The sequence below is a fragment of the Gymnoscopelus braueri genome, assembly GCF_963280865.1.
Source record: "Gymnoscopelus braueri genome assembly, chromosome: 16".
Classification (NCBI taxonomy): domain Eukaryota; kingdom Metazoa; phylum Chordata; class Actinopteri; order Myctophiformes; family Myctophidae; genus Gymnoscopelus; species Gymnoscopelus braueri.
In genome coordinates this window covers 40,580,768-40,590,044 of record NC_137616.1, presented here as the reverse complement: position 1 = coordinate 40,590,044, position 9,277 = coordinate 40,580,768, and positions in this window count along the sequence as shown.

Sequence of the window (9,277 nt, the reverse complement as noted above, 5' to 3'; positions counted from 1 at the left end):
CATCAGTTTCAAGAACATTCCTGGCATACGCCGTGGGGCGGCGTATGCCAGGAATGTTCTTGAAATGTTTACGTTTTTCCATGGGAAAACCGTGGGGCGGCTGTTACGAACATTCAGGGCATACTTAGAAACAATAGCCTATATATGGAGATCCCTATAGATGGAGACAATAGACCTGCAAAGTCGTCATAGAGACCCAAACGTGCCATATGTACGGAGTCTGACATCGGCGAACCCTTCCCAGAAACTCCATGTATAGACATAACCATCACGTCCAGGGCTGACGTCTTGATCCCATATTTGGCCATAACTAACTAACTAACTAATCGGCAGCTCCATATATGGAGACGTCTGACACTATCTGACATCATCATAGTGATGTCAGGACCGCAAGCCAGTATTATAAAGAGAGGCTCGAAACCTCTCAGAAGGGCATGTCCTAAAGAGATTCCGAGATACTTTGCTACCTACAGAGAGAGAAGCATCGAGGAGAAACCAGTAATAATACTCTCATCATCGGCACTAGACTCAGTCTTAACCCTTCCAGAGTGACCAACATTGGCCCAAGCAGGATTAGATCGTCAGACAACCCAGTGCACTCAGCGACGCTCGAACGACTGGCTGGCCGTACAAACCAGCTAGGCCTCTCAGTGGCTCTTGAGCCCGGTTCTAAACAATCAGCCGATTATCAGTGTTACAAGCAAAAAAGGACAACAGATTGTCATACACCGCCTGGCTGATACGTGTGGGTAATTTCACAGTGTGGTCATTTGCAATTGCTAGTTTCCTGTTTCTTCATTTTTTGGATATTAAGTAAGGACTTTCTGCTCCCTGTGTCAGTGAAGTCTGCTTTTGGATCCTTCCACCTATCCCTGGGACAGCTACTGCTAGCGTGCACTCAATTATTTTACACTGCAAGAAAGACTTGACCAATCCAATTACATCCACGGTGGGGCTGGCGTGTAAGACATGTTGTGCTGGACTGTGCATCTGAAAGGACCAACTCTGAAATACGGTCATGCTGCTGTGACAGTGGGATGCAAGGTGTACAGCTTTGGCAATGACTGCTCTCAGATCAAGGACGGTGGGATTGATGTCCACGTCTTCAACACTGTGTCTTTACGCTGGAAGAAGTTACCCCCATGGGCAACTGGAAGAGAACGTCCCCTTGAGGTTCCCTCCAGGCGCCTGTTCCACACAGCTGTGCTGATACAGGATATGATCTACATCTGGGGGGGGAATCCTTACAGCAACATACTTTATGCATTTGATGTCGACACCCACAGATGGTTCAAGCCTGTGGTTTCTGGCACAGTTCCAGAGGAGAGGTTGTACCACTCAGCCTGTGTATTGGGTAGGGTCATGTATATCTATGGAGGGTTTATCTATGAGACTGGATTCACTAATGACATCTACAAGTTGGACACCATCACAATGATCTGGACTTTAATTAACACCAGGGGCACCACAGCCCCTAGTGTCCACTCGCACACTGCCACCATTATCGGGACAAAGATGTATGTATTTGGGGGAATAACACGTTCCCTCAAATACCCCTGTCCACGTGGAGACAGACGTTCCCACCATATCAGAACGTTTGACACAGAGACCAACTGCTGGCTGAGCACACCTTCTGCACAGCTTATTTCAGAAGAACGCAGAGTCCAGTCAGCCTTTACCTACAACGGAGAGCTGTACACATTTGGGGGCCTGAGAGTCAACTCTTTCAACAATGACCTGTGGAAATTCAGTCCAGAGACCTTCTCCTGGAAGAAGATTGAAACCTCCTGGAAGACGGTTGAGTCCAAGGGGAAAGGCCCTTGGTCTATATTTGACATGACCTGTTCCATGGTGGGAGATTGTGCCATCCTCTTTGGAGTTGGTGACGTGTATGTCTTAGACTTAAGTCCCAGTCTGAAGATGTTATGTAAGCTAGCAGTTATTCAGCACGGTCTGGACCAGTCTGAACTCCCACGCGACATCCGATGGGAACTGGCAACCATGACTACCAGCAGCGAAAGAAAAAGTTCCCCCTCCCCCCAAAAAAATTTAAAACACAAAAAGCGCATCCACTAAATAAAACAGAAATGGGCACTCAGTTAGGAGCAAATTGAGGGTACAGTAAACATTTATATTGATACAACTCTGATATATATATTTTTTATATCAGGCGATATATGTATTCTTTAATAAAATAAAATAAAAACTCCAGATAAAAATTTGTTTTCTGAAAGAGTAAAAATGATCTACGGCTATTTTCATGATTCTTATAACGTAAGTGAGTGAGTGTTAACTCCAGCTAACACCCTTTACGTCTGTGTGTTGATTAAAAAAATATTGAACCAATGAAAAGTATCAAAAAGCGCTTCCTGCAAAACCAGCTAAGTCCATTGGATCCTCAAACCTTCTGCTAAACCAGCTAAGTCCACCAAAGGGGGGGTGGAGTTAGCTGGTTTTGCTGACTCCAGGCTCCACCCCCTTTTGACCTCCAACCTCATTGTAAGCATGGAGGTCCATTTAGCTGTACTTATCAATGATGAACAAAACCTCCTAACTCCACTTTTCTTTTCTTTTTTTTTCCGAAAAATGGACATTTTTGATCTTTAGCTGTTTGCTGCCGTACAGCAGAAATATGGTACTTTAGAGGAGCTGAGTTCATGTGATAGCGGCCCATCCAGTCTGTGTGGAGAAATCCCCACAAAAGTGCAAAACAACAACAACAACATGCACAACATAATTTATGGTCCGAATTTATTGAGAGGGATAGGCTATCCTCTCAATAAATTATGACCATAAATTATGAATTACGAAAATCTATGCGGCATCTCAAGGGGCCATCCTGAATAGCCCCTTGCGATATGCAGCGTCTCATTTTCGAGGGGGGGGGGGGGGGTCCTAGTATGTCACTCTGTGACATAATAATAGGACCCCCTTCTGAGTGCTGCTGACGCCGTTTGACCTGACTGGAACACAACCTTAACCCTTTAAGACCCCGGGAACGCATCTGTGTCATTTTTAGATTCCTTTGGCTATTCAAAAATCATGAAAATGTGTGCAAATCTTTTAATATAAATATTTTTTAAGCAAACATTTGTAACTCAAATCTTCCCTGGAACAAAATATTTTTGAGATATTTTTTATTTTCTATATTTTTATTCTTTATATTTGTTGTTTTCAAAAAACTCTTAGGATTTAGACATTTATTTTTAGAATTGGCCTCAGGTCTTAATGGGTTAATTAGTAACACCTGTGTTTACCCTAACCCTAACCCTTTGTCAAAATGGCTGCTGTGGAAAAGGTCTGTTGAGAGCAAACAATTGGCATGGCTACCCGAGGCTAATTGAGAGCAAGCTGACCAATGCTGGACTTTGATGATATTATGGATTTCACACAAAGCAGAGCCAGGGGGGAAAAAAAGGCATTGCATAAGGTAAGACTATTTTATCATGAATTTAGGCTTAAAAAGTGTTTGTTATATACAGTATGACACTATAGCTTGCTGTCAATAGTTTTTGGACTTTGTTTTTGTTAAGATTACAGGTGTCTTAATCTAATACTGCTATTTGTGGTTGAGAGAGGCCTATTTTGTTAATGTACTGTTGGCTTTAACAGATTGTTCCTGTGTTCTGTAGCTACATCCAGTGTTGTTGAGATTACAGGGGAAGGTAGTTCCAGTCATTGTACTGTTGGCTTTGAGTGTTCCCTAGCCTATACAGTGGTGGAAAAAGTACTCGAACGTTTTACTTAAGTGAAAGTATCAATACTGCAATGTAGAAGTACTCTTGTTTACAAGTAAAAGTCCGGAATTCAACATTTACTTGAGTAAGCACAAAGTACAAAAGTATTGGGAGCAAAATGTACTTAAAGTACCAAAAGTAAAAGTACTAAAATGTTTGAAAATAGCAGATCTACGAGATCACAACGCGTCGCACCGCGTTGTGATCTTGTAGATCTGCTATTTTCAAATAGCCTAGGTATGAAATGGGGCTAAAGTGGTTAATATGTTTTATAATGTAATAATTGATATCTGCAAAGAAACTAGTAGCTTAAGTTTTTTAAATAATTGTAGTGTAAAAAGTACAATATTTTCCTCTGAGATGTAGTTGGAGTAGAAGTAAAAGCATAGACAATTGGAAACACTCCAGGTAAACTAAAAGTACCTCAAAATTGTACTTAAGTACAGCACTTGAGTAAATGTACTTGGGTTACTTTACACCACTGTCCCTACACAGCCCCCATCTGTTACCTCGCCCGTAGCGCGGTGGTGCAGAGGTCACACATGGGGCTAAGTGTTCCTGTGTGCTGTAAATCCACGTTGAAATGCAGTTTGAAATATCGTGCTGTTGGCTGCAAGTCCGTTCATCTTAACCCATTAAGACCGGGAACGCATCTGTTATTTTTTAGATTAGTTTGGCTATTCAAAAATAGCAGATCTACAAGCTCGTAGTGCGGCAGCTATTTTTGGAAAATCGTGAAAATGTGTGGAAATATTTGAATATATAATTTTTTTAAATTTATGTTGCTATAATCAGTGGTTATACAAACTTTTTCTTGTCAAAGACCCCCAAGATTATATGTATTTGTCTGCGGACCCCCATCTCTCAAAATATGTTGTTCCAGGGTCCGCCCCCCCCCCCCCCCCCCCCCCGAAGCAAAGATTTGAGTTACAAATGTTCGCTTAAAAAAAAATATATATATATATATATACAAAGATTTGCATTGCAAACATTTTCACGATTTTTCAAAAAATAGCAGATCTACAAGCTCGTAGATCTGGTATTTTTGAATGGCCCAAATAAATGTTAAAATGGCACACAGATGCGTTGCCGGCCTAGAAGGGTTAAGTTGCCAGGGAAAGCGCGGGGCCCTTTCACATGTCCGTGCCCAGAGGCCCATCGTCTCATGATCCATATGGTCATAAGTGATGGGAGGGATTTGAAGAAAATCCTACTTTTCTCCCTGTAAAAATAACCCCACCTCATTCACCTGTCTCTCTGCTTTCATCTGCACTACTTAAAGCTGATTTAAGAGCAGAAAACAACATGGAGAACTGCCTCTGGATTGACTGTGTTATGCTCGGTGTATTTCAAGGAAAGGCCAAGCGTCCCTAATGTTTTGTACTCTCTCCAGCGATGGAAAAAAGTATTCAAATTCTTTACTTAAGTAAATGTATCAATACTGTAATCATGTAGAAACACTCTGTTACAAGTAAAAGTCCGGTAATCACAATTTACTTGAGTAAAAGTACAAAAGTATCGGTATCAAAATATACTATATAAATGTATGTATGTATATATATACTGTAATATACACAAGTAAAAGTACTCATTATGCAGAATGTCCCCATTTCACAAGTTTTCAAATGTATAAAAATCTTTTGAAAATAGCAGATCTACAAGCTCACAATGCGTCTCATTGTGAGCTTGTAATGCACTGTAATATACTTTGTGTACTGTAATGTACTTTTTCCCTTTCCTACACATGTAGTGGAGTCAAAAGTACAATATTTGTCTTTGAAATGTAGTGGAGTGAAAGTCATACATATCCAAAAATACAAATTACTCAAGTAAAGTACTGATGCTCGAAAAAAATTGTAACAGTCCACCATTGATCCTCAGTGATTATAAGAAACAACTAGTTAATTGAAAAATATAAGAAACAAACTAGTTCATTGAAAAATATCTCTCTCATAACTAGCCATAGTCACCAGACACAGGACACAGGTTAAAAGGTGCAATCCATAACTTTTGTTTTGGAGAATAAAACCAATCCACGTTATGCATACCTTTCAACAATCAACATTAGGAGATTTTCTGGTGGTGGGGATTGACTTAGTATTCACTGACTTATTCACTGACTTAGTATTCACTTAGTATTCACTGACTTAGTATTCACATAGTATTCACTGACTTAGTATTCACTGACTTAGTATTCACTTAGTATTCACTGACTTAGTATTCACTTACTTAGTATTCACTGACTTAGTATTCACTTAGAATTCACTGACTTGGTATTCACTGACTTAGTATTCACTAGTATTCACTTAGAATTCACTGACTTAGTATTCACTGACTTAGTATTCACTGACATAGTAATCACATAGTATTCACTGACTTAGTATTCACTTAGAATTCACTGACATAGTATTCACTGACATAGTATTCACTGACTTAGTATTCACTTAGTATTCACCGACTTAGTATTCACTGACATAGTATTCACATAGTATTCACTGACATAGTATTCACTTAGTATTCACTGACTCAGTAAACATTATGGCCCTGGCTGGGGTGTGTAACACCTATGGGGACATGCTAACTTTTAGAGTCTGGGTTGAGTTGTCCAAAATTAAGGATACTTCCAGGAGAAATTACAATTCAGAAGCACAGCAGGACAAACGGTAAAGATTCAGGAGCCTCCTGCTAAATTGGACGAGTTGTGAGCTTGCAGATTGCCTATTTTCAAATAGTCGTATGCATGACCCCTGGGAACCACTGGCTTATAGGGGACCTGGGTTCAACTCCTGGGAAGGATGACTGTTACAGATTATGGCTTTAAATAACGGAACAAAAAAACGCGTTGTCGACCAAACCACTTCTCCCAAGTCCATCATGATTCATCGCGTTCGCAAACCTTTGCCATTAGTCGAGACATCAAGTATAGACCCTGCAAGGCTGTGGCTTGGCAGAGGTCACCACGTGTCATGTCGCTCTTATTTCTCCTGAAGCCACACGAACAATTCAAGCCATTTTATTCAGTGCTTAACTATCGGTAAGCGGTGTAACTCTAATCTTGCCTGGTGTTGCCATGTCTGCTTATTATAAGCGACTTTCGGCTTGTTTTTGTCTAGTCGCATGTAAATATTGGTGGTTGTTGTTTCTAAAGTCTATAGTTGCAATTTTTGGGGGGGATTGCTTCCTAATGTTGTTTAAACCAGTGGTTCGCAAACATTTGTTTGTCAAGGACCCCCAAATCGACATGTATTTGGCTGCGGACTCCCATCTGAAAATATGTTCTGCCATGGAAACCCATACAAGATTTGTGTTTCAATGTTTTACTGTATTCCAGTATTATTCTATATTCCAAAGTTTTCACTTGCAACTCAACACAGTGTGACCTTGTAGATTGGCTATTTTCAAATAGCGGGCGTATAGATGGGTTTCCTGTTTGTAAACATGAGAGGATGATGCGCGCGCAGTGGAGGGATGAGCCTGTAGAGGGCGCTATTACCCGCAGCAGCTCTGGCCATTGTACATTCATAAAAGAAATGGTCTTCACCGGGTTTAATGAAAGTAGATTAAATTATGCAGTTTGTAATATCTTCTTTACTCAATAAAAATGATTTGTCGGGAGTTGGATCTGTTTGTATATAATAGCAGCATTATGCCTATTATGCCTATAATAGCAGCAGTATGCCAATCTAAATCCCGAACAAAACAACAGAGTGAAGGGCGCTTCCGGTTCGTTCTACCCCAAGCATGCGCAGATTGCGCACTCTGCTCTGTGATGACGTCGTGCGGAAACCCATCTATAGGGTGGTATAACTGATTTTAGATGCTATATTAACCTATTTTTCTGGGGACCCCCTGGGTGCGTGTGCGTGCATGCGTGCACGTACCATCATGCGGCCTAGTCGCTTCTTTTGGGCTCGTTTTCGTAGACCTCGGATGCTTGTTTCTCTCGCAACGCTGGCAACGCTGATCTTGCAACATCCTTTGAGAGAGAGGCTATTATTTCACACACTCACACAAGGCTTCACCCTTTATTGGTTTAGACTCGAAACCAGATGTCTCCTCTCACCACCGGACCCTGTGCTGATCACTAGCACTCACCACTGACGCCTCCCCGAAAAACCAATCCTGATTGTTTGAGCTGGCGCCGTGCTAAAAGATGTGTCTCCTTGGCATCCGTTCACTCTTATGTTAATGAACAGAGGCCAAGCGTGGGTGTCATTCCCATGCTTGCTATCTAACCTGAAAGTATAGGGCTGGGCAATTAAACTGAAAATGATTTCAATACCACTATTTTGTTGCTGTCGGGCGGAAACCTCTTATCTCCATAATATTATAACTGTTAGTGTTTTTTCCGTAAATTAATGCCAATCACAAGCTCGAAACGCGGCGTGAAGTGATGCGTTTAGATTTTTTGCTATTTTTGAATTTAGATTAGTATTGTTTTGGACATATGAGGTTTCCACCCGACAGAGACAATTTAGAACCAACAACCGACTTTAACTTGCTCATGTAGGTGAATCGAATAATGGAGAAAGACGTTTTATTTCTTTTATAATATATTCTATATTCATTTATTATATGTTAACAAATCGTCACGAAACAATTCTAACAGATTTTTTTTTATTTTTATCACCGACTAAATCATTTATGATTAACCACTTAACCTTGTATTATACTTCATTGTACAATGATGCAAAAATTGCGAAAATAGTTATTTTGATCATGTCATTGTCGGCCGAAATCTTCAAAAGATGTTGACTATAAATATAGAAATAGTCACTATGTGTCACGACACATCAAATTACTATATCAATACTTTATCAGGCATTTGATCAGGCCTTAATAATATAGGTCACCCAATCGCCCCATGGAGACTTGAATTCATGGATATTTTTGTGTTTTTGTCGCATTCCTAAACCAATAATTTGATGACCGGCAGCGGTTCCGGTAGGAGACACAAAAAGTCTCCTTTGTATCTCCTACCGGAATCGCTGCCTACCGGTCCGCTGGTCATTAAAAATGTTTTGGGGTGAACTATCCATTTACTAAGGGCTGATAGAACAATATGCTATCTACAAGAGCAAAGATAGGAAACAGATCAGATTACCACTACAGCCCGTAAAGCTATTGAAAGAGTCTTATTATAAATACGCATAGGCATCTGGATTAGTGATGAATACCATTTTGTAATCATGTTGACAACCTGGTTAAAAAAACGTGGCTTTCCTTATAGAAATAGAAGCTGCTTTCCCTTGGTTTAGCAGAAAGAGAATTGTTGAAACTGTATTACTCTCTGTCTTGGATTATGGTGATATATAGACGTGCTGCTCTTAGCACCCTTAAGCCCCTAGAGATGCTATATATCACATGCGCTTAGATTTATTACTGCTGATACCTACAGTACACACACCACTGTAATGTGAGAGGGATGTTGGCCCTCTCTCTCTCTCTCTCTGTGAGATGAGATCAACGCTGTTATTCCGTTTTGTTTACAAACTGCTCCTAAACGGATTACCCATCTTCATTAAATCCATTATAAGTGC